The 25,448-nt window shown below is 32.6% G+C and overlaps 1 protein-coding gene across 2 annotated transcripts in view; it reads right to left on the bottom strand.

Annotated features, from left to right (window-relative positions):
* The window catches only part of LOC145292927 (uncharacterized), an 825,634-nt gene that overhangs the window by 320,908 nt on the left and 479,278 nt on the right, over positions 1-25,448 (bottom strand). Inside the window, exon 1 of one of the 2 annotated variants that reach the window (XM_080139094.1) lies at positions 19,597-19,739. The exons of the other annotated variant lie outside the window; for it this stretch is intronic. The gene's annotated coding sequence lies outside the window, so the exon portion shown is untranslated. Of the gene's footprint in view, positions 1-19,596; positions 19,740-25,448 lie in introns of those variants that run through there. 2 annotated transcript variants of the gene reach the window in all.

The following is a 25,448-nucleotide window of genomic DNA, read 5'->3' as shown; positions in this document are numbered from 1 at the left end:
GCTCGCTTTGTCACTCTTAAATCAACAACCCACCGAACTGTGCTGAAATCAACTGCATCTTCGTAAATGTCAAAGTCACCAGTGAATGTTGATCGATTTATTTATTTATAATTTTGTATGGTGGAATTCTATGACGAATCTCTGCTTCGGACTACGTCCATGACATAGGTTAATTTGTTAGAGTCTCATACTGTCAATATCTGCAACATGAAATGTTTAGGTCATAAATGCATAAATTAATCGTTATGATAATGTAGTTTTCGATAGTCTCTGATTCATTCGAACGGAATAAATGTATGTTGGTTGGTTGGTTGGGTGTTTTTGTTTTACGGCATATCAACCCTTTTCGGGTTATTTAATGCCGAATCCAAAGATTTTGAAGAAGATCTTTTTAATAGAATATATTTGTTGTTTTCAAATCGGTTTCTATTTAACCCATAGTTGGAACCCTAACAGGTACTACCACTCCAGGTCAGAGTGGACCTGGGAGCAATGGTAATTAAAGGGTTGCTCCACACTCCCCAAAGCCCGCAACCTGGGGCCTCACCACTATAGTTTAAGGTCATATCCAGGACCATAAATATAGTTTGAAAAAGTGGCCGTTAATTTGATAATTTCCTATTGAATAATTAGATGATGTATTTATTTTAAAATATTGTGTTCAGACATGCTACGGATGAACGCGGTTTTTTAGTGACAGAAAGAATATATGTGGCTTAGTGGTAAGGTCGTTGTTCAGTTTTTTTTTCTAAATCTAATTTTAAAAATATAATATTGATCGGGGAAAAAAATAAAGATATACCAACACATACCAATTACGAGCTCAAATTAAAAGGAAAATTAATCTTACTTCGAATATTAGATATCTACGACATTACGTCGCCTCAGTAAGAATACAGTGAAAAAATAAATCCGTATGTATTGATCAACTGGGTATTTAATATACATTTCTGTACGCCTATAATCACCTTAACACAGTTTTTTTTTTGTGAGATCACTAAAGTTAAACGACTTTAAATCTGGTTTGTACGAGATAGACTATCAGGCGTTGTATGTTGCGGACGACACCACTTCATTATAAGTCACGATGTCCAAGGATTTAAGCTAACAAACCGATAACATAAATTATCCTTTATATAATGTATACTTTTCTACTTGGTTACCACTGCAAAAAGACTGAATGCAGTTGGAGGATGTTATACCACTATCCTAACACCGCGCCTCCTTCAACACTATTCTCATTGTGGTAGGGGGAGTAACAACTTATGTAGCGAAGCGGTGCGCTCTTCTGGTAACATAGCGCGTGTGGGCACGTGTGAGAAAATCATTAGCAACCGTAGGATAGCTGGCTATCGAAAATATTAGACAGCAGCGACCGTCTTATAACATATGTAAATCAAACAAGTGTGTACACGTTGACGTCACGGGAAGAAGAAGGAGAAAAAGAAAATGAAAAAAATATGACAGTACGTGATTGAGCAAGAGAACCAAAGTGAAAACCTGCGAAGATGGACGTGTGAATCTGAGGACGAGAAAGCGCTAGCTAAGGCCAGCGTCAGGCGGCGGGGACAGAGACTTTTAAAAAGAACATGTTATTTGACACAGAGTTATAAAATACATGTATGTACGAAAAGACATTTGAAATGTAATGAAATGCGCTGTTTTGGAAGAACCACGAATAAATGCATTTTATTTGCCGTAAAAAAATGCCGAATCGGATTTGTATTTTTTTCCTTTTTTACTTATTTGCTCCTTTGCGATGGTACCAGACACCGTATCGGCCCGAGACGTTTGAAATGTAACGATACAGTTAAAAAGTAACGGTCACGTTACACTTAGTGTTACAGCTATATTTACTGAAATTTCTGTTTCTGGCAAAGTCAAACATAGCCAGCAGGTTAGGCACCAAGCTGGATTAGAGACACTCCCCATCAACTAGGATTATGATAAAAATCCAAGAGGGGTCAATATCAGGACCCGTTGACATCTCTGCATTTGCATGTTGCAGGCGTGGAATATCATATCAATCTACTGAAATAGTAAAATAGCAACCGCAGAGTATTGCTGTTTACGATGCAAGGGGTAAAACAATGTTTGTAGTTTAATAATTGCTGTTAAGAACGAAGAGATCAGACCTCTTAAGGCTCCAGCTTGGTGAGTTCTATGCAGCACTACGACTATTTAAAAAAATACGGAAACTTCAAGCAATTTTCGCAATTTGCTAATCACTACTTGAATAGTGCATAGAAACTGGCCAATTCTCTTTCTGAAATACGGATAATGGCACTGAAATAATAAGCTTCATTGAGAACGACTCTGCTACCTAATTTGCATGGTCATGAATTTGGCTCGCAATCAACATAATCTTAGTCAATCAATACTATTAATAATACAGTAATATTTCTATTATAATAAATGGGTTTAAAATCACTGCCTTTGCTCGGGATAATGGGAAAAAGTACTTATTCCAAATTAAAGGACGTTATTCCTTACGACTCCCAAACAAGAATGTGTTAGTGACAGGGAATATGAATTCGTATTATTTGTATTATTCGAACCAATGTTCTAATCTTAATCGTTATTTTCTCAACACTGACGTGTGATGTAATGGATCATGTACTTAGTAAATTCAATTGTAAGTTATACTCTTCTGGAGGCTGAAGGTTCAATCTTCAGTGCAGGTAATACTAAAAAAAACAATTGCGAATTACTCAGAATTTAAACTCTATCATAGCTGACGGGACGAGAGCATGGTAACCACTCCATTGATTAAATATAGGATCCCGCAGATTCCCAAGTTTAACAGAAAGATCCCTGAGTTTGGCAGAAAGATTGCCGAGTTCAACAAGATTTATCTGAAGGAAGTCGGAAGTTGCATCAGCTGAAAAGTTGTGAGAACAATATTCAAGATGAAAACAGTAGTCAGAATAATACGAATTATAAATCCGTATCTAAAAAATCCCGAAGAACAAGAATTGGTTTTCTTATACTGTTTGTATTAAATTTGAGCAGGTAATGATGAAACTGCTTAGCGTGACATATCAACCAAGATTGGGTATATGTACAAAATAGTTAACACGTAGGAATATTTACAAAAAAAGTAACACATAACTTACTTAAAACACATTACAATAAAATTCCCTACCAGTATTTGCTTGTTCGAATCAATTTATAAAAATATCAGAACATTTTATGCAACTACACTACAATAGTGAAATTTGGAAAATCAGAAAATCGATTAAAAATGATATCTGCTGACTTTGTGTCAATCTTAACTAAACGTAATGAAATCTTCTTAATTGGCAGGTCAGAAGTAGTATATATTACTTCATTACGCGTTGTCGATCTTTGTCGTAAAAAAACGCTCCATATTTCTTTGGGAGGACGTAACTCAGTTATGCTAAAAACAAAGCAAATCGCACAATTCATAAAAAAAAATTGGCAATAGTTAAACGCTATTTGAACTCTACGATGTTTATTTAACCAAACCAGTTATTTTTGCTAATTTTCGTCAAAAAATACTTTTGTTAAGAATTTTCCTCTATTTAATCATTTTTCGTAATTTTTGGATATATTCATTACTGTAACATGACAATCAGGTAGAGACCATTAGATTGTTTTAAAATTCAATATTGAATATTTCGAATTTCGCTATTATTATGTAGTTACACCGAAAATTTGTATTGCCTTTGCAGAGGAATCGCGGACTTATTCTAAATAAACATAAAAATGAACGGGAAAATAAAACCATTTACTGTGTGTCTGGCAACTAACAGAATAACTATTATGAGAGTTTTATTTGTTTTTGTTAAACTAACAACATTTACTTACGCTGAATTGTTATTTTTCCGTGTGTAATGTTCAGACAAACAAAATATACGTATTTTTTCTACTAAAACATCGTTTAGTAAGAATAATATTTTCGATATGTTTGTAAATGTTTCTGTGTTAGCGAATGCGGGAGCTAATATAATCTGGGTGAATAAGTACATTTTATTAATCACCGGATGTGAACGAAATGTATTGTCACCTGATGTGACAACATTTCTAAATTACTTTTACTTATTCAACAATATTATAAACATTAAACAGTTATAAATTAAATAGTGTATTATTAGTAGTATTTACTATTGATATAAAATGGAACCAATAATAATTAAAAATAGAGTAAGATAACAAAAACTGGTTTAATATTATTTCTTATTTGATAAAATATGAAATATGTTTGGAAAAGCAATTAAATAAGATTACAATTTACTATTCTAAATAACATAGTCGCATGATTCATGAGAAAATATGCGTAATAAAATTAAATATTGATTATTCAAATGGAAAGTTATAGCAAACTTTTTCGAAATAGATTGACTTTGTATACCTCATTTGTAAAACACTATTCCTTAACTAGGAATGATTATCCAGATTAATGCTTAATATCACAAGGCCAAAGAAGATAACGGTTAATGAAATAGAAACAAAGCATTTAAATTATAGAATAGACTAGAATAGACATAGATAGAATAGACATAGTTTATGTTCGTCCAACGAATGAATTTTACACTAAAGTTGGATTTGCAAAATAATGGTGTTTATCCAGGCAATAAAATGAATGCCTTAATTGCTAAAAAATTAATACAATCCTTATTGGTATTATTAAATGTACCCTAGAATATGGATCATTGGGGTACTTGATAACTCTATGAAGAAAAAATCAAACGTTTCTGTGAATCTTGTTCAGCATACTTATATTTTATACTATATATATATATATATATATATATATATATATATATATATATATATAGTGCCGGTAAAAAGAAAGTCCGCATTTGTAATTTTTTTCAAAAATTGCAAATTTAAGCTAAATTTAATTTAGGTGTTTAAACAAACTATACCTAATTTGATTCGCCTTTTATTCCTCTATGCTTGTCCATATTCATATGTGATTTTAATTGAAATATTCTAGTGTTCACGTCAATTAAAAAAAATAACTTCAAATTGAGGAGGCAAAAAGAAAGTCCGCAGCAACAAATTCGCTTAAAACCAACTTAAATTATCGCCCCTAAATCAGTTTAAAATATCTAACACCAAGCAACAAAGCATCTGTAATCATAATTATTGTAGTTCCAGGTTATACAATGTAACATTTAGTCTATATGACACGAGTTTCTCTTAGGGATCGTCAGGAGCTCATTAATCTCCACCTTCTGGTTCATCCAATCGAGAAATCGTCCGCAGATTGACATGTGATGAGAAAACAGTACGAAAGATTGTGCAAAAGCACTAAAACACCGGGAGTGTTTGTGATGCCCCTAAATCTGGTTGTACTAGATTTACTTCTAACAGGGAAGACAATGCTATCAAGATCCACAGCCTAAGAAACCGATTTGAAACGGCCTTTCAAATCCAATAAGAAGTGCAGCCTTGTTAAAAATGGTCTCTTTCTACTGTCAAGAACAGATTAAAAGAATTTAAGGATATTTTGCAAGACGCAAGCCAATGATTTCTGTAAAGAACAGAAAGCGCCGTCTGGACGTCCTGATTCTTCATATTGATTAAAAGTGCTTTTTAGCGACGAAAGAAAGTTCAATAGGCTAGGCAGTGATGGTAGGCAGTACGTACTTCGGAGGAAAGACAAAGAATTTAATCCTAGATGCTCAGTTTCATCGCTGCAAGGTGGTGGAGGTTCAGTTTCGGCGTGGGACATTATTAGTACCAATGATCCAGGGCCTATTATTCGCTTGCCAGGTCGAATCAATTCGACCAAGTACATTAATATGTTGATTGACCATTTTCTACCCTACGTTGATTGGAATTTGGATGATAATCCCATCTTCATGCAGGATAATGCTCCCATTCACACAGCTGGCAATGTTAAGAGGTTCCTGGAAGAGCATGATATTCCGTGTTTGGATTGGCCTTCACAATCTCCAGACCTTAATCCTATCGAAAACGTATGACATTACATCAAGCAGCAGCTACGCAATAATAACATTTCAAATTTGGAAGAACTTTGGATAAAAATTAAAGAAAAGTGGGATGCCTTTTCCCCGGAGTATTGCTGCAGTCTAATTCAAGGATTTCGCAAAAGATTGCAGGCTGTCATAGTGCAAAAGGGCTATGCTACTAAATATTAACTAGTTCATTGTGTTTCTGTTGTATTTGTGTTGCATTAATGTCGTAAAGTTACATTTAAATAACAATTTTCCATTGTGTGGACTTTCTTTTTGCCTCCTCAATTTGAAGTGTTGTAAAGAAAACACTAAAATGATTTTTAAAAAAAGAATGTTTTTTTAAGTAAATATTACCTGAATCAGTGTTAACTGTTGCACGGTAATCAAATATGTGTAATTATCTTTAATAAACCTTTTTCTCAAATCGTAAGTGTTCCAAATCTTCAGCTCGCGTCATATCAATTGTTGAGGCGTATATATATATATATATATATATATATATATATATATATATATATATATATATATATATAGTAATTTATAAAATATATATGGCGATTAAGCTACATTGAATATTCGGCGCCTAGGATTCCTCAGGCTTATGCGCGAATTCTGTGGTTGTTTATCGTTTTTATATGGCCCTCCTCTATTGAGTATTTAGTTTACCAATCAGCTTTCTAGTATCCACCGCGCCCCTTCCTATCAGCCAGTGGGCATGCATTTTATCGGACAAAGGATCTGTTTTAAAGCTAGGTTAGTGTTTTTTTTGTTAGTTTATATATAAATATATATATGTGTACATACATATATGCACACATATATACATATATAGATATATATACATAGATGTATGTGTGATCGTTTATGTATATTCAGGTTTATTTAATTTATTTATTTGTTTCCATTGTTTTTGTTAGTTTTAAAACTATTTTGTATCGCTATCCTAGAGAAAATTTTATTTTGTGAACACAGTTATTTGCTATTTCTCTTCTACAGTTTAATAGATGTTGGGGTTCTTTAAAGTACAGGATAGCAAATTTTTCATGGAGGCATAATCTACATGGGTCGTCTAGATGCCTACACGTGGTAGCTTGTCTTATTATTTTCCATTCGACTACCGGCGAATGTCCGCTTTCTTTGAGTTCCCAGTATTTATTCGCTAGTGTTGTTTATATACGGTGTTTTTTTATTGTTGAATGTACTTTTGTGGTGATAGTATCGGGTTTTGAAATCTAAGGAAGTCATGCCTACGTAATATTTCTTGTTATTCGGGGTTTCTTTCGTAAATATTGTTGCCTGATAAACTACGCTTATATATATATATATATATATATATATATATATATATATATATATATACGAGACGATAAGAGTGGAAAATGAAGTCACAAAAACCATATATTAGTAAATATAGGATCATTCATTTATTTAATAAGGGTATACATACATTTATTAAGGGGCTCTAAAAGGTATTTCGAAGCTTTATGCTTATCATCAGAAGAGTGGAGAAGATAACATCATGGGGATGTGACCTCTGGCGAGGATTCATCGGGAACGAAATAAATCAATAAAATTATTGATGTTGTTGTCGGGTTATTATATTGAACGCTATTCGTTTTCAACTCCTATTGTCTCCTATATAAGCTCCATTGAAACTTGTTGAGCTTTATATTATCCCGATAAGATTCCTCTTATAGAATTGAATTTACTCTCCTCTTCTAACTCACCAAGTTATATATTCCCGAAAATATAAAACACTAGTGTCTGTAAGTATTTAATTATCATAGTAAATAATAATGACAGCGCGTTTAAGAGACGCGGTGTTATTGTTAGTCACTTTCAGTTGAATTAAGTCGTTCAATTTAGCTCTTATGTATAGATCATCGTATAATGATTAGATAACTGTCTGACTGACGTGAAAAACATTTAAAAATAAAATGTTTAATTTCAACGTTATTTAACGGGGTTAACGTTAGCCGAATGGAAACGGTCCTTGCTAATCAGACTAGTGATGGCTTGTGTTGCCGGGCCCGAATCAATCGACTAGTGTTAATCCTGCCACCCTGCACTGGAGATTCCCAAAAAGAGGAAACACTAGTGTCTGTAGGTATTTAATTATTATAGTAAATATATATATATATATATATATATATATATATATATAAACATGTATATATATGTATATATATATATATATATATATATATATATATATATATATATATATATATATAATTATAATTATATAAGAGCCATGTACGTCCAACGATTGAGTATTGTTGCCACATCTGGGCAGGAGCTGCTAGAAAGGACGTCCTGTCTTGATAGAGTTCAAAATAGACTTCGTAGCCTCGTAGGTGATGTTCTTTTCTCTTCCTTGCAACCTCTATCTCATAGAAGAGATGTTGCGAGTTTGTCTATGCTTTATCGTTATTTTCATGGAAAGTGCTCGACTGAGCTTTAATCTATGATCCCCCTCGCCAAACTTTCACAGCAAACACTCGCCTAGCTGAAAACGTTATCAATAATTCCCCCTCTTAATCTGTGCCTAAACCTAAACTTAGATTCCATGAACAAAGCTTCTTTCTTAGAAGTGCACGTTACTGGAACGCTCTTCCGTTTTCTTGTTTTCCAGCTAACTACAATCTGATTGTCTTCAAGTCTAACGTAAAGAAGGTCTTAGTGAGCCGTTCCACCTAAGTTAAGAAATTTACCAATTTCCATTACTAACGATTACCCTATTGTCCAATTGGCACGCTTAATCCCTATCCTCTAGTGGTCTCTGGGCATTGATATGTGGTGATGACTATGTAAAGATATATGTATATATATGTATATATATTTGTGTGTGCGTGACCATTGTTTAATGAATGCATATAAAAAGTCAAAGCCATTCAGATAGGTATGGTTCTATAAAGAAAAGATCAAAGTCAACATTCTAAAAGCAATTAAAGTTTGTCGACAGTAGACAATGCAGATGGAAAAAAAAAGAACTCAATTAAAAAAATGCAACAGTAAACGCCAATACTTTATTCACTGAAACCAAATATACAATTCCTAAAGTCTAGAAGGAAAACTATAGAAAGAAATATTTAAAAAAGAAAAAAGAAAAAGAACGAAAATTAACGTATCTGATGACCGATTTACGTCATTGCAATTTGCATCGAACGGTCGTAACTCATCGATGCAATTATTTCAACTTTGATTAACCTTACAGTGATTTGCAATCAGATGCCAAGAGATAGCCGGGGATGGTCTGAAAGACGAGCACGGCTGCGGCATTTTTATGGACGTGATTCGTCGAGGCTAGAATTTGATAACGTCCGCTGAACAGACATGTCGCGTAGCTGGCGCGCCTAGAAAACGAAGCCGAACCGATATAGTGCGGCCTACTTACAATTGACAATCCTATAAACGCGGGTTTATTTAAAAGCCTAGCGAATTATTGCGATTGCAGTGATTTATAATTGCTATGTAATTGGCGTAATGGAGACGATCTTTGAATATGAGAAAATGCTGTTCTGAGTTTTGCTTTGCTAATGTTTCAGCAAGCACTAGAGCTAAAAACAATTTGAGGATAAGGATTATGTGAAACCCGGTGGAATAAAAGAAACGGTGCTATGAAAGGACCAAGGCTACATCTACAGATATTTGTTGATTTGAAAACGATAATTATATACTCTCCTAGCTGGACGCCCGGCGTTGCCTGGTCCTACAATAAGCTTAAACATTGTATTTTAATTCATGCAGATTGCGTATGTAGTATTATAGAATCAATCCTCTATTGATTATTTATATATATTACCAGGAATAATTTGTCCGGTGGACTAATTCGCAAAAATAAAAAAAAAAAATAAAAATAATAAGAAAAAGTAAAAAATAATAAAAAAATAATAATGATATATGACAATATATCATTTTTCTTTATAAAAAGAAATGATTTGCTGAGATTTTATTATTTCCTTTAGCGGTTGTAACTTAAAATATTCCACTGTAAAAATTCATTTTCAGCTATAAGACAAATAAGACTATTATTAAGATCGGGTATTTTCAATTTTCGATATTTATCGAACGAATGTCTATAGACAACATATCCAAGAACACCGCTAGACATATAAATTACCTCTGTGTGAAATTTGCATCGGATAGGCACGGCTGTGTAGGAACCTATGAGGAAGAAACTCTCTCACAAAATGACTTTTTATATAACAGTGGAGATTCGCATTATTTGGCTTCTTCGAACTACTATTCTAAATATGAGTGTCATTTTCACAACATTTCGGTGAATGTAACATGATATCTGCACTTCTTCAGGTGTATCTTGCTGAACTATGGAATCTTTTTGTCAAACTTTATTTATAGTATGTTCTTAAATATATAAGTATTTTGCTTCCTTTTATACATATATATATATTATTATTAATGTTATGGATATATATATACCTTTAGTTATATACATATATATATAGTACTTTTATTATTATTGTTGTTATTATTATTGTTTATTATTGTTAATATTATCATTATTTTCTTCGATATGTGCACGTCCCAACAATATGTCAGACGTAGCCTTTGGACATTGAACGACATGCGCAAAGCCGTTGCTCGTAACAAGAGCCGTTAATTATCAAACGTCTTTTCCTTTAACTGTATTGAGCAGATAATTGGGCCTCACATCAGTGAGGGGGGCGATACGCGAACAAGCCGTAGAGAGGAAGGCCCCGAAACGGTGTGCATTCTCTCCTGATGACCGAATATTATCTATAAGACGAAATACTCCAAAACATGACTATATAAAGTTTTAAAATACATGCTATTAAATACCCCCTCCCCAAAAGCACCATCCTATAAAACTCAGACGAGGAAAGCCCTATGAAGGCGCTTAATCTATCCCTTGGCATTGACTTTATCAAAAAAGAAAACAGCAAATACACATCAGTATATACAATCCTATAAGGTAAGCTGTTTCTCTCAAATACAACATCTTGTGTTGTTCGCTTGCTTCATAGCGAGTTTCTACTACTGTTCCGGTAGTAATTTTTATCCTCTATATATTTTTCAGAGAGCCCTGTCGCCTTCTTCAACCAAGTATGGAATCATGAAAAGCAGCAGAAAAGTACATTTATTATAAAAAACAGGCGCAGGAATGACGATGAAATTTAATTCCAAATTTGGCTTCATCATTTTATGCTTTTTTTTCTTATTGTATGGATTGACATGTTTGAAGATATTTTTGTTATCTTTATCATTAGCTGGAACGTTTTGTTTTAGAAAGTAAATAACAAAAATAAGCCAATTACAAATTGTTGTAACTCATCGTTTTGAGTATTAAATCTCCCCGACTTTACAAATCGCCTAATTAACTCAAAGGTATTTAGTATTTTCAGCAATCTCTAATTTAATTGCTTTTTCTGATTCTTTCCAATTATCTATCTATCTATTATATAAAAAGAAACTTTGTATGTGTGTGTTTGAGTTCGTTTGCTATAAACTCCGAAACGGTTGGGTCGATTTTTATGAAATTTTAGACAAAAGTACATTGTCTATCTGGTAGTGTTCTTAGAGAGCGTTTGTATCAGAATGTTTACAGCAAGTACCGATAATCGAAAAACTCCGATAATAGAAAGAACACACGATTTAGACAAAAGATAACACTTGATACAGCTTAACATCACAAGTAGATTTAAGAAGTTTTATTACCACACAAGCAGAAAGGCCTGGCATATAAAATCAACAGTATGTTCTTGGAGATGACAGGGGTGCATTCGAAATGGATGTTTCTAATTAAAAAGCAAAATTTCATCATGATATTGACTTTTCATTTTAAACTTAAATCCAATCTGTTATCATCGACAAAGCAGAAATGTCAGACATATAAAATCAACACTAGGTTATTTGATATGACAGGAGCGCATCTGAAACGAATGTTTCTGTTTAGAGCACAACTGAACCATGAAACTTGACTTTAATTCAAACCATTATATAAATATTTTTTATGAAATCAACACTAAGTTATCTACAATGCAATTCACACTACAATGGAGTTCCCTGCTTGTTCGTGGTTCTCCGACTATACTACCATGCATGAATTTAAAAGAAAGTCTTCACTTCAAGTGTCCATCTCATGAATCTAGTCTCTAATCAGAGGAGGATCTTACGTGTCAGTGACCGTGCTAGTTTGCAAATGTGGAAAGGTAATAGAAACAAGGAAGGATAAGCGAAAATTAAAAGAAATAAAAGAAAATGAGAACTAAACGAAATGTCTATTAATTATATATGTAGGATGTTAGGTAAAAGCAGAAACGCGCGAAAGAAACAAGAGAAGAGAATAACATTTTCTCTCGTTGGTATTTGAGAAAGGAGGAATAAAAACACGACGGAAATAATTGACATATGTAATGACATAATACGTATGTTATTTTATTTTATTTTTCGTCCCTTTTCAATCGTACGGTTATTCAAGCTAAACTAGTTGTAATGTGATAGAAATCTATTAGAGCTTGGAGCATTTGATTCGATGAGTCAGTGATTTTTCTTATTATAATATAATCTATGCCAGAAACAAAACGGACATTGCTTACTATATTCTGAATTTCTTTGGTAACTTATAAACGGAAATGTACTGAATGGTAAGTTTATAATAATAATAATAATAATAATAATAATAATAATAATAATAATAATGATGTTTTTCTTTTCTCCGTGGGGGGTCACTATAAACGGACACCGCACCAAATAAAGAGGATGAAAAAAACGAGGAGAAAAAGCACTAGCCAGACCTCCGCTGGATGAGCGCATAAAGGACTGGCACCTTGAGGAGGTTTATGGCCACCAAAATTCCATTGAAGACCAATGGTTGCCGCCACAGAAATATCAATGGTAAGCGGCTGTTACAATAACGCAAAATTCTTTTGCACAGGTTATCGAAAGAGGTGAAGACTACTGGGAGTCTAGGAAAACTTGTTGTCACTCAGACTCCAGAGAGTACTGCAAGTTATTCTCAAAAAGCAATTTTTGATGATGGCTTGTGTGACTACTCCTAGTGAATAATAATAATAATAATAATAATAATAATAATAATAATAATAATAATAATGTTACGTGGTAGGTGTAATTTTTGAAGTACCAAATATGTGAGTATGTTTCGTTGTTCTTATTTAGATTAGGATTTATATATTTGTTGTTGTTCATGTTGTAAGAGTCTTAGAGTGATAGAGACAGTCTTAGGAGTGTTCATATCATGTTGGATGTTCGATATTATATATATTCATTGTGAATGTTCACATTGTCTTAGGATGTTCATGTTTGTGGAGATAGCATATTGGAGAGATAAACATGGTATATATATAAAGAGAGAGAGAGAGTTCTTTATATATATAATAGACAGTGTACATGTTACCACAAGAGAGCCTAGCCTGTAATTCAACTACAAGAGATTTTTGAATATCTTGATAGATAGACGGAGAATGGGTTTGACAGTTGTACGCATAATTTAAACACGTTACCTTTCTCGTTTTAATGCTGAACACAGAAACGGCAGTTATAAAAAAAACATGGTGATCATTTATTCTTCGACCGGTCGGAAATGATTCTGTATTTCAGGGATTCAAAGTTGTTACATGGTTATTTTTAAACCCTCCCGCTTCCAGAGGGCGCCTTGACTCTTACCGAGAATCGGTCTGACCCTCTCTGCTTCTCTGTCTGACTGATCTCACTCCTACTAACTAACTTCAACCTCTTTCCTATATTGAGAAATCACACGTATGTCTGGTCAACGTGATCATAACTCACGTGTTTCCAACATGCGCGATTGCACGTTTTGAAACCATTTCTGACGACCAGGAAATTCCCCATTCTCTTTGTTGTTTTACAAAGGAATTTAACCTACTTGTCTAATTCTGTAACCCATATTTTATTATGCATTCTTTCTAAGAATGTGAATAGTTTCCAGCGAAAGTTGCATTTATTAAATATTTTACCAGAATCAACACTATACTGGACATTCCATTTATAATAACATTCTGTGTTTATTTTAACTTATGATTGGAATTATCAATTCCAAGTCTAGCTTCGCAAGTTCGAATCATTGACTATCCTATTTCATATATGCATTTAACTAATTCCCTATTTTTTTACTTACATGAAAAGGGGACAGCCCTTATCATGCAATAATAATAATAATAATAATAATAATAATAATAATAATAATAATAATAATAATAATAATAACAATAATAATAATAATAATAGTAATGGATAGATGAGAATATACAATCGATATCAATAGTGAAAGCGTCTGAAATACTAAGGAAACCACTTGAGTACTGGGAGTAATATAAATGATCTGCGGGCGCTAACCGGATATACAGAAACTGTTACAGAGATAAAACACAAAGAAACACACCTTGGGATCATGAAAGCCGAAAATGTATAAAGTAAGTTAAGCCTCCTCCTCTTCCCTCGCCCTCTATTTTTTCTCTCTTTCTTATCCTCACAATAAACTGGTGCCGCACTAAATAACAAAGGGGGCCAAGGAATATGGAAAGACCGAGGAGAGGAAGAACGAAGCAGAAAACTGGGTGAGTGCGAGGAGGACTGGGACATCAGCGGATGCCTATTGCCACCCATATTAGTAACGACCAATGATCGTTACTAATGAAAAATCAATGGCAGACGACTGTTGCAATAACGCAAATTAATTTGAAAAGGTTGTCGAAAGATGTGAAGAGTACTGAAAGCCTGGGAATACTGTTTTTCACTCAGACTCCAGGGAACACTACAGGCTGTTTCCAAAGAGAATTTAAGATCATTGCTTGTGTGTAAGCTCCTACTTAATAATAATAATAATAATAATAATAATAATAATAATAATAATAATAATAATAACGATTCTTTTGCCTAAAATATATGTTGTAAAATTCAAAGTGATCCATACAGAATATTATCCGACACTTAGAAATATATGTAAGTATATTCGCATATTTCTGTGTGCCTGAGCTTCTTCGCTTCAAATGATTCAATATTTTACATAATCATTATTTTTTACTCTATAGTTCATCTCCTGTGTGCACTTGCGGCAAACACCCAAGTAGCTATAGCCACTCTCAGCAATTTCCTTTAATCTCTACATGCGTCTAAAACTAATCGAAATAACCATGAGCAGAGTTTATTTCGTAGAACAGAAACTATGTGGAAAAGAATACAGCGAAGCTGGCTGTCAGCTGGCTATAACATGGTCGTTTTCAAGTCGAGCGTAAACAGGTTCTTGATGAGCTCCACTTAAATAAATTACTTTATCAAATTACAAACATCAACGGCCATCATGGTATCCATTAACCGATTCATCTAATATAAAAACTGAAACAAAAACGAATAGTGAATTAATGAAAGTTTGCGCATCAATGATTGATTATATTAAAGAGATTCTTTTTACTTTTGAAATTAGAAAAGTTTTAATTTGAAAATAGGAAATTCGACTTTCAATAACAATCGGGACAGGATCAAAGTGTAGTATCTGTTCTTCAGATGCTGCACTTCTATTTCTTGTTCTCTTTCGGTGGAGGAGAAATCCTTCACGACTGAGAATTTTTATTTTTGTACCTTTTCTCCACGTTAAAAAATGACCCTGGTGTCCAACTCTGTCCTGTGGGGAGGCATAGTAAATAGGAACAATATCAGTGCGACAAATAACTTAAAGATAATATATATATATATATATATATATATATATATATATATATATATATATATATATATAAATTCCACAGCCAAACAAGGTCGCAGCCCACAAGAGCCATGACAGTCAACGAACCGGAAGTCCAAGACTCGAATTTCGCCCTCATCGACTCGAGTCTTGGACTTCCGGTTCGTTGACTGTCATGGATCTTCGACGTTGTTTGGCTGTGGACTTTATTATATATAATCTCTCTCTCTCTCTCTCTCTCTCTCTCTCTCTCTCTCTTTCTATATATATATATATATATATATATATATATATATATATACTAGCATGGATACCCAGCGTTGCCAGGGTCGACATGAAGTTCGGTTTCGCCACACCTGCTATACTAAGAATATTGACCGGTTTTGCATTATTATATGTCAACTCTATCGTTACCCGAACAAACATTTCAAAAATAAAAGAACAAATGAAAATACGAAAATGTCCCCCCCCCCGAAAAAAGAAGTACGTGACAAATACTCCACCAGATATTTCGGCAGCTTTTTATGACTATATTCCAGTTTAAGCGAATTTCTTTTATGCTCCCTCACTCTAGAAAAATTTGTCTTTACGATCTGTTGCAACGAAAAAAAAATGTAAATAATTCAGTTTAAAAAATACCAACATAGAATCTGTGGTAACTGAAATACACGTTTTAATGTTATAAAACAGATGAGTTATGACGTATTGTGTTATTAAAAAAACAAAAAAATAAAAAATTAGCAGTATTAGATGTATAAAAAAGGTGAAGAAAAAAAACTGGTAAAAAAAACGTAAATGAAAGTTTTTGTTTTCGTTTTAAATAAAGAATCGTAGTTGAATTGAATTGTTTGTTTATTTTAAAATAAAAATTCACTCGACCACAACGTTAATTGCGAAATCATGGAAATTATTTTATTCAAACTAATTCCAAAAATAATGCTTGAAAGTTTTTAGCTTTAATATCCGCCGAAAAAGAAAACAAAAAACAAAAAGAACAAAGTTCGCGCCCAAGGGAAATAACTCAAACCGATTCATGGAAAAATCGATGTCGATAAAAATAAATTAAATTAAATATATTATTAATATAAATCAAATTTAAATAATAAATTTAAATAGAACACTAAAAATAATTCTCTCACTATAAACAATAACTAATACACCGCTATTTAATAAAGTCGATTTTCCTTAATGTAATATGCAAATGACGTCACCTCTTTAATCTTATATTTTGTAATAATCATAGTATATATAAGAATGAATAATATGATAAAGTAATGGATTGTTGTATATATTAATCACCTTGTGAACAAACAAACAAACAAACAGGAATACGAATTTATAGATGTGTGTGTCCACAAATGAGTATATAAGATTTTTAACATCAATGCTAGTCTAAGTTTATATTTGTGGGTAACAGTGGCTAATCCCCAATCAGCATTAATGATTTTCCAAATCACATCCTTACATCATTCGTAGACATTTATGCTGACAACACTACAATGGATGGTAGCACACCAAAGTCCGTAAACGATCAAGTTCTTTCTGATTCTCTCTCCTCTGATATTGAGCATGTTGTACAATGGGGAAAGAGGTGGCTGGTTACTTTTAATGCATCTAAAACAAAGCTTCTATCTCTACACCACCTACACTTTGATGCCAATCTGGCATCGATTGAAATCATTGGCTCTAGTCCTGAGGAGGCTTAATGTTTTGACAAGCTTCTGGGCTTGACCTTTACTCCTGACCTGAAATAGAACACGTATATCAAATCGATTGCCATTTCGCTGGAAAATGGTGAGATCCTTCTACTGCTCCAGTAGATATCTCACTCCTGATGCAATTCTCTACCTATATAAAAGCCAGGTACGTCCAACGACGGAGTACTGTTGCCACATCTAGACAGGAGCTGCTAGAAGCAGCTTATCCTGCCTTGACAGAGTTCAAAATAGACTTCGTAGCTTAGTGGGGCATGCCATTTTCTCGTTCCTGCAATCTCTTTCCCACTTGGAGAAACGTTGCGAGTCTGTCTCTGCTTTATCGTTATTTTCATGGCAAGTGCTCAGCTGAGCTTTAATCTATGCTCCCCGCCTAACCAAGCTTTCACGAAAAATACTCGTCTATATCCAAAACCACTATCAATAATTTCCAACACTCTTTATCTGTGCCTAAACCTAAATGTAGATTCCATGAAAAAAACTTCTTTCTTAGAACTGCACGCCTGTGGAACTCTTTTCCGATTGCCTGCTTTCCAGCTTACTACAATATGATCATACGTAAACAAGTTCTTGATGAACCGTCCCCCTAAGTAATCCATTTTACAAAATTCTGACTACTTATATTTACTACGCTATAATCAAATTGACTAATGTATACCCATAAACCCTTATCCTCGATTGGCCTCCGTGATTCCTGTGTAAAAAAGGCAGCATTTTCATCAAACGCAGATCTAACCTTGTATCAAATTTCATGGAGAGGAAGTAAATAAAATAACTTTATAAATACATCTAAACACATGCAAATCACACACACACACACACACACACACACATATATATATATATATATATATATATATATATAAATGGAAATTTTGAGTTAGATTTTGTATAATTACAACATAATTTATTGTTTAACAAAGGTGTACAGATAATTATTAAAGTATTTCCCTATATAAATATACATCTCTCTCCTTCTCCCCTCTCTCTCTCCCTCTCCTCTCTCTCTCTCTCTCTCTCTCTCTCTATATATATATATATATATATATATATATATATACGAGACTACCCGTGACTCGTTGGGTCAGTATGTTATATTAGCTATGTAATTCATGTATTGACATAACAGAAACATTTCTATGAAAGTATATTAAAATAAAAAATTACGGACGGATCACTCAAACATGAAAAAAAAAATCCCCCCTGTTCGTGTAAAGTTACCTATTTTCCCGAATAATCGCTCAAAAATCGAAAATTAAACATGATTTTCCTACGAATTGAACGCCGACGAAAGTTATTTAGCAGCAAAAACGCACGTGAACCTACCGATGAGAAACATAAGAATGAAAAATCCATATTGGAATCCTTCAACGAAGTTATAGAAACTTAAAATCTAAAAAAAAAAAAATAATAATTAATAAAACCTGAAGCAAAAAAAAAATCTTAATAAATAAAATAAAACTATTATTGAAACAGATTAGTAAATGTGTCAACAAATTCACCGTTCTCACATAACTATTTTGTATCTAGAAATGTAAACAAAAAATAAAAAAGAAGGAAGGAAAGAAGAAAAGAAGGAAAAGGGACGGATAGACAGTACTGGTAGTTGTAGTAGTCTTGGCTTTACTACAATTGTTGTTATGTTTGTCAACGGGTTAAAGTTGCTTAGTTGTAAGAAAACAGCGACAGTATAGTTGTAATAAAGAATAGTTGCAAAACACCCCCACTCTTCCCATGTTAAATAATAATTTCGAAATAATAACGTTAATATTTAAGTGCACAGGTCAAAATCTGCAAAAGAAGCGATTTGTGTTTATTTGTTTACATTGTTATGGGTTAATGTTAATGCGCGCATGCGCAACCGGATGTCGTAAACCGGAAAGTGGGTTATATCACTCGTTACAAGGTAATTTGAGTTTTATAATTATATAGAAATAGATAGATAGATGTTGTTTGTTGGGTTTTGTTTGCGATACTTTTTTAATAAATTCAATTATTCATACGAAAATTCATTTTTACCTAAATGCAAGTTGTGAACAATTTTCCCTTTGGCCAATTTGGTACACTCAATTCGGGAGCGGCATATATATATATATATATATATATATATATATATATATATATATATATAAATACATAATACATTTATATATATATATATATATGTGTGTGTGTGTATGTGTGTGTGTGTGTGTGTGTGTGTGTGTGTGAATATCAATTCGCCTACCTGTTGGGGGAAGAGAATCCGTTGTTCAGTAAACCCGGTTTTTGTATAAAGATCCCAATCTGGAGGAGCCAAAATCATTAGTAAATAAATGTGTTCATTTCTTGCTTTCCATGTGTGGCAATAACACACAACTGTTGAAGCGCATTTTCTAAACGTCACTCGAAACTGGAACGTCTCACAAAAGAAACGATTCGAGATCCAATCAATTCTATCTTTTTATTCCTTTTTTTACTCTCTTTACACGTAGCCTTTACAATTCTTTAAAGTTTGTTGTTTTTATATCATATTATTTTTTATTTTTATTTCTTAAATTATTTTGTCAATTCTTCTATTTCCTAATGCGCATGCTCGTTGGATGTTTAAAAGTAACGCAGCTGCTCACTTCCGGCTCCTGTCACGTGTCGCTTACGTTAGCAATACTTGCTCGACTCCCTACTAATTCATCACTTTCGACTCTGAGACAGCAATTCAGCGGTGTTCTTTCTTTCTCTATTTTTTTTTTTTTTTACCAATATAACACGTTATTTTTTCGACCGTACTCTTTTTTATAAGTGGGTACGTAGCTGTGGTTCAATGGATACTAACTGAAGCTATGCAGTCGGTGGAGACGAGTTCAAATTCAAACTGATCGATTGTATTGCTTCACAGTGTTCATATTTACTTGCTTCCCCACAAGAACAGAGTTGTAAAAGAGGCTGGTTTTTAATGAGGGGAAAATGCAGCCCCCCCCCAAAAAAATGGGGCACTCTGGATAGGAACAAAAATAAAAATTTCCTCAATCTAGAAGGATTTCGGGGTCAGAAAAGGCGAAGTGTGGTATCAGAACAGATACTACACTTTGATCCTCACAGTGTTATATCATCGTGAAACCTATCTTTAAATGTTATAATCTCTTCATTATTCGGCAAACATTTAATATCTTTTACCACTTTGCATCCTTTTTATTTCTCTCTTAAATCTTTCACTCTCTTTAAACTTTCTTTTTCCTTATTTATTTTCCCTTTTCTTTTTCATTTTGGAAACATCATTATATCTGTTTCTTAATTTTTTTAAAATTAATATTGATAACCCTTGATGTAACCTCCGACCATCTTTAAGTGTACCCAGAGCCGTGGCTTATTGGATAAAGCATTAAGTAATTCTGTTCTAACTATTTACTTCTCGGGGTTGAATTTACAATTGCGATTTTCGAAAGAATTCTGCCCGGTCATAGCAGACAGAATAAAAGCATACTACAATCATGGATTAAATGAAGGGTTCCGTTCGACATACAATACAGATTTCAGAGTTTTACAGAAAGGTACGCGCGTTCAACAAGACATAACCGAAGACGGTCAGAGGTTACATCGGCAAAAACGCTGTAAGAATTAAACAAAAGATGAGAACAGTAGTGAGAATAAAGCACATAATACATATTATCAGTACTTATCTAAAAGATATCGAAACAGAATATCCCAATTTAATAATCTAACTTAATTGTCTTTATTTCTTGATAAAAGATCAGACATTTTCGAATTCGGTTTCCTCCATATTTTTTTCCTCATTCTATCTTCTTTCTCTTTAAAACATTTACCAATGGTTTCTATTTTTATTTTCTTTTGCACTGAAAATCTTATATTCACTTTTTCAAAGCTCCTCTGTATCTGTGTTTTCGTATTCACATTTTACATATTTTTTTTACAAAGGAAATCACCACATATCAAGGCCCTAAAGCCACTCGAGGATAAGCGTCAATGAGTCTACAATGGTCATCGAAAGAACAGCATAGTAATCGTTAGTGGTGGGAATTGAGTATAATTTTGATTATTTAAGGAGACGTTTGCAACAATACTTGTTTACATTGGACTTGAAAATGATCATATTATAGTCACATGGAAAGCGGTCAAGGTACGGTCAGTTCTACGAAACAAGCTTCATTGATAGAATTTACGTTTTGATTTAACATTTGAAAATATTATTTGTTTCGAACTTATTGTTTGATAGCATTGTGTGTTTTTCCTTGTCTACGTTAATAAAAATATCATATTTAAGCATACTTTACGATCGGGCAATGCCGGATGGCCTGGAAGTAATTACATGAGACTGCATATTCTGTCTGACAACTTAAGGCTAGTTATGAGTTTTATATTGACCGTACTTCGCCATATTGTATGATATAATCCCGAATTTATGCCATGGAAACGTTAATAACTCAAAAGCTATGTATCTGATCACGTTAAGTTTTACATGCTGGTTGCTATTATCACAGAGCATCGTATTATTTATATATCAAATGTCAACAAGTTTCAAGGGAAAATTTAACGGTTAATAATTTTATATGTCCTTTTTAACAATTTTTAGACCATTTAGTTTATATAATAATTTATTTCTTTTTATTTTATATTGTGGCGCAGTGGTTAGAGTACTTAGGAAATTCAATTGTGAAGGTTGGAGGTTCAATTCTCAGTATGAGCGACCTAAAATACAATTGTGAATTACTTAGGACCCCTATTAAGTCATTGCTAACGCAATAAGAGCATGCTAACCCCGTGAATTAAAGAAAGGATTCTACACGATACACCTGAAGAAGGTCGGATATTACATCGACCGAAACGTTGTGAAAATGACACACAAGATGAGAACAGTAGTCCGATGAATCCAAGAAATAAAAATAACCAATACTTGTTTAAAAAATTCAGAAACATAATATTTTTATTTTTATATAACATATATTTTATATAACAATTTTAATAACATTATATATATATATATATATATATATATATATATATATATATATACGGCTTCCTTCCTTGACAGACTATGGATGTCCTTGGAAGAGTGCTTGCGCGTGAAATTATCGTGACAGGCAAGAGTTGCGCAATCTCCAACCACACCTCTCCGTAGTCGACATTGTTAAGTACCAGTAGCAAGTGGAGGTTCAGGACGACTGGAAACAATGCCGAGATAAGCGGAAAGCACATACAGCGCCTAGAATTCTCAAATGGTCACCCATCTGGTACTAGCCAGGTTAATATCGTTGCTTAACTTCGATGATCTGACAAGAACCGGTGTTATAAAAAAAGTCAATGTGAGTATGCTGTATAAAAAGCCGTATATATATATATATATATATATATATATATATATATATATATATATATATATATATATATATATATATATATTATAACGTCACTTTTTAACAATTTTTTGACATTTTTATAACATGCGGAACTTCATTGGTTACCATATGACCCAAACAGGGAGGCTCTACGAAAAAATAAGGAAGAAGAAAACAAACGAACAAACTCGACCAAAAATAGCCTCTAATGAAATGAAAAGAAATATGTTCAATCGTTTCCTTCGATTTTAATAACATAAACGGACGGGATCGAAATTGTTTTTTCCTTTTGATTCGGATTAAATTAACATCGGTTCGCGTGAACGAAGGAAGGTTGCCACGTCTTGAAAAGGAAGGTCCTCATTACATCTCATCAAACGTATCTCTCTATTCAAATGGAAAGATGCACAGATGTGCGTATTCATTAATTTTCATACAAAAACTAATGCGCAAAAACAAATATATATAAAAATAAATAAAAAAACTTGCGCAGAATTATTTTCCGAAAGATGTAATCACTCTCTCCTTCCACCCGTCCTCATATTCCAATTTTGTTATTTAATTTTTTAAATAAATATTATTATCGATTTTCAGATTACATATTTTTTTTTTTTATTATAAACTCTAAAATTTGTCCCTAATTGGTAATAATTCAAGGTGAATGCGTCACTTATGATCGGAATCTTTTTTAAACTAGAATCTTAACTCATCTCCATCGGTAAAATAACCTGGACGTCAATTAAAACATGATTGTTACACATTCAAAAATATTACTTTCTTTTTAATGTTATATATATATATATATATATATATATATATATATATATATATATATATATATATATATATATATATATATATGGTCAACATCATGAATTTGGGAATATAACCTTTAGTTATATATATATATATATATATATATATATATATATATATAACAAAAAGTTATATTCCCAAATTCATGATGTTGACCATCTTATAATTTATTCCTTTAATTCAGTTGACTTATACAATTCTTGACAGTATCTGTTTCGCAGCGCAAAATCACTCACTTAATTATTATACCAATAAGTGAATCTATAATGCCCTTAACTCATCAGAAGAAATAGCAACGATCAATCCGTCAAAATGGAATTAAAGTCTGATTTGACATGGTAAAAATCCGAAAATTGGAAGAGCAGCTGCAGTTACCTTTATATTTTTCCATTACGCCATCTTGAATTTTTCATTTTCTTTGTCATTTATTCTCTATATTGCTCTGTAATTACATCGAGCTTCTCATATAAGAATTGATATATAATGAGAAAATATATTTCTACAGAAATATATATACATATATATATATATATAAATATGTATATATACAACATTAGCATTTAGGAAGTGATATACAAATTATCATCATCGTATGAAGCGATGCTCTTTGTATAAACAAATTGAGCTTAGGTTATTTGGACAATATCAAACAATTGTTAATTGACTGTCCGCATAGCAGCAGGCGTATAACGCAACGGTTAGAAGCTCCGACTGTCGTTTGGGTTTAAGATAGTTGCTTGTCTAGCCGCACTGATGAGCTGTGAAACAGCAAAACAGTACTGTATGTGGATGACTATATATTTTTTTTATATATAATATATAGTCATCCACGCCTGAAGATATAAATTAAAACTACACACACGCATACACACATGGACACGCACTCATATATATTAGATATTAATTTTCGTTTCATTTTATCCCTGATGAATTATTTTCTAAAAATATGAGTTGATTTAAATTTTAACTTTCTTATTTTTCCCCTTTTCTTACTTCGTTCTTACTTTTCCCTTACTTAATTTATGCTTTATAACCCTTTATAAGTTAATTCAGGCTTTATTTATATTTTATAATTTATTTTATTATAATGATTTTATTTCGAACTTCTTGAATTTTAAAAAGTTTGAAAAAATATTCAGAATTGAAAAAAAAATAGTTTTTCAAATTTTAAAAATATTTTTATAAATGCATTTTTTTATTTCATTGTTTTTTAGATTTTAAAAGAAAAAACATATTAAAAAACAGTCATCAGTAGGAGTATTGCGATAATCCTACTGATAACACTTTAAAAAAAATTCCTTTAAAAATCAAACCGTTATCAAGAACCACAGACTTACACACTCTTACTCGCAGAACTCCATCATGCTGACAAGAAAAAGAAAAAAAAGACTCTTCATTGATAAGGATGTATAGCATCAAAATATATCTGATATTATAAATATATTTGTTTATTTAAAAAATACGTTGTTTTTAGCCTTCCCAACGTAATCATTTATATACGTAATTCTTATTTCCAATATATATATATATATATATATATATATATATATATATATATATAATAAAAATTGACACTAGTTTTGTTGTATTACGCAAACATCAGTGTTGGGTCATAATTCCTGCTGCTCATCAGATCCAAACAGCCGCAAAGTAGTCTTTTCACACACACACACACACACACACACACACACACACACACACACACACACACACACACACACACACACATATATATATATATATATATATATATATATATATACGTCCCAGGATAGTGGAACTAAATTCCCCGAATAACGCAGTTTCGTATCATTGTTATAACTCCTTATAAAGCTACAAAATCAAGATAATACATTAATTAACCCCGTCCCTTCAATTCGTCTTTCAATTTTTATCATAATTTGGACATAATTTTGGTTGCAAAGATTATCTA

The sequence above is a fragment of the Euprymna scolopes genome, chromosome 14 (assembly GCF_053919585.1).
Source record: "Euprymna scolopes isolate OS-2025 chromosome 14, ASM5391958v1, whole genome shotgun sequence".
NCBI classification, from domain to species: domain Eukaryota; kingdom Metazoa; phylum Mollusca; class Cephalopoda; order Sepiida; family Sepiolidae; genus Euprymna; species Euprymna scolopes.
This window is presented reverse-complemented; position numbering and strand designations above follow the sequence as displayed.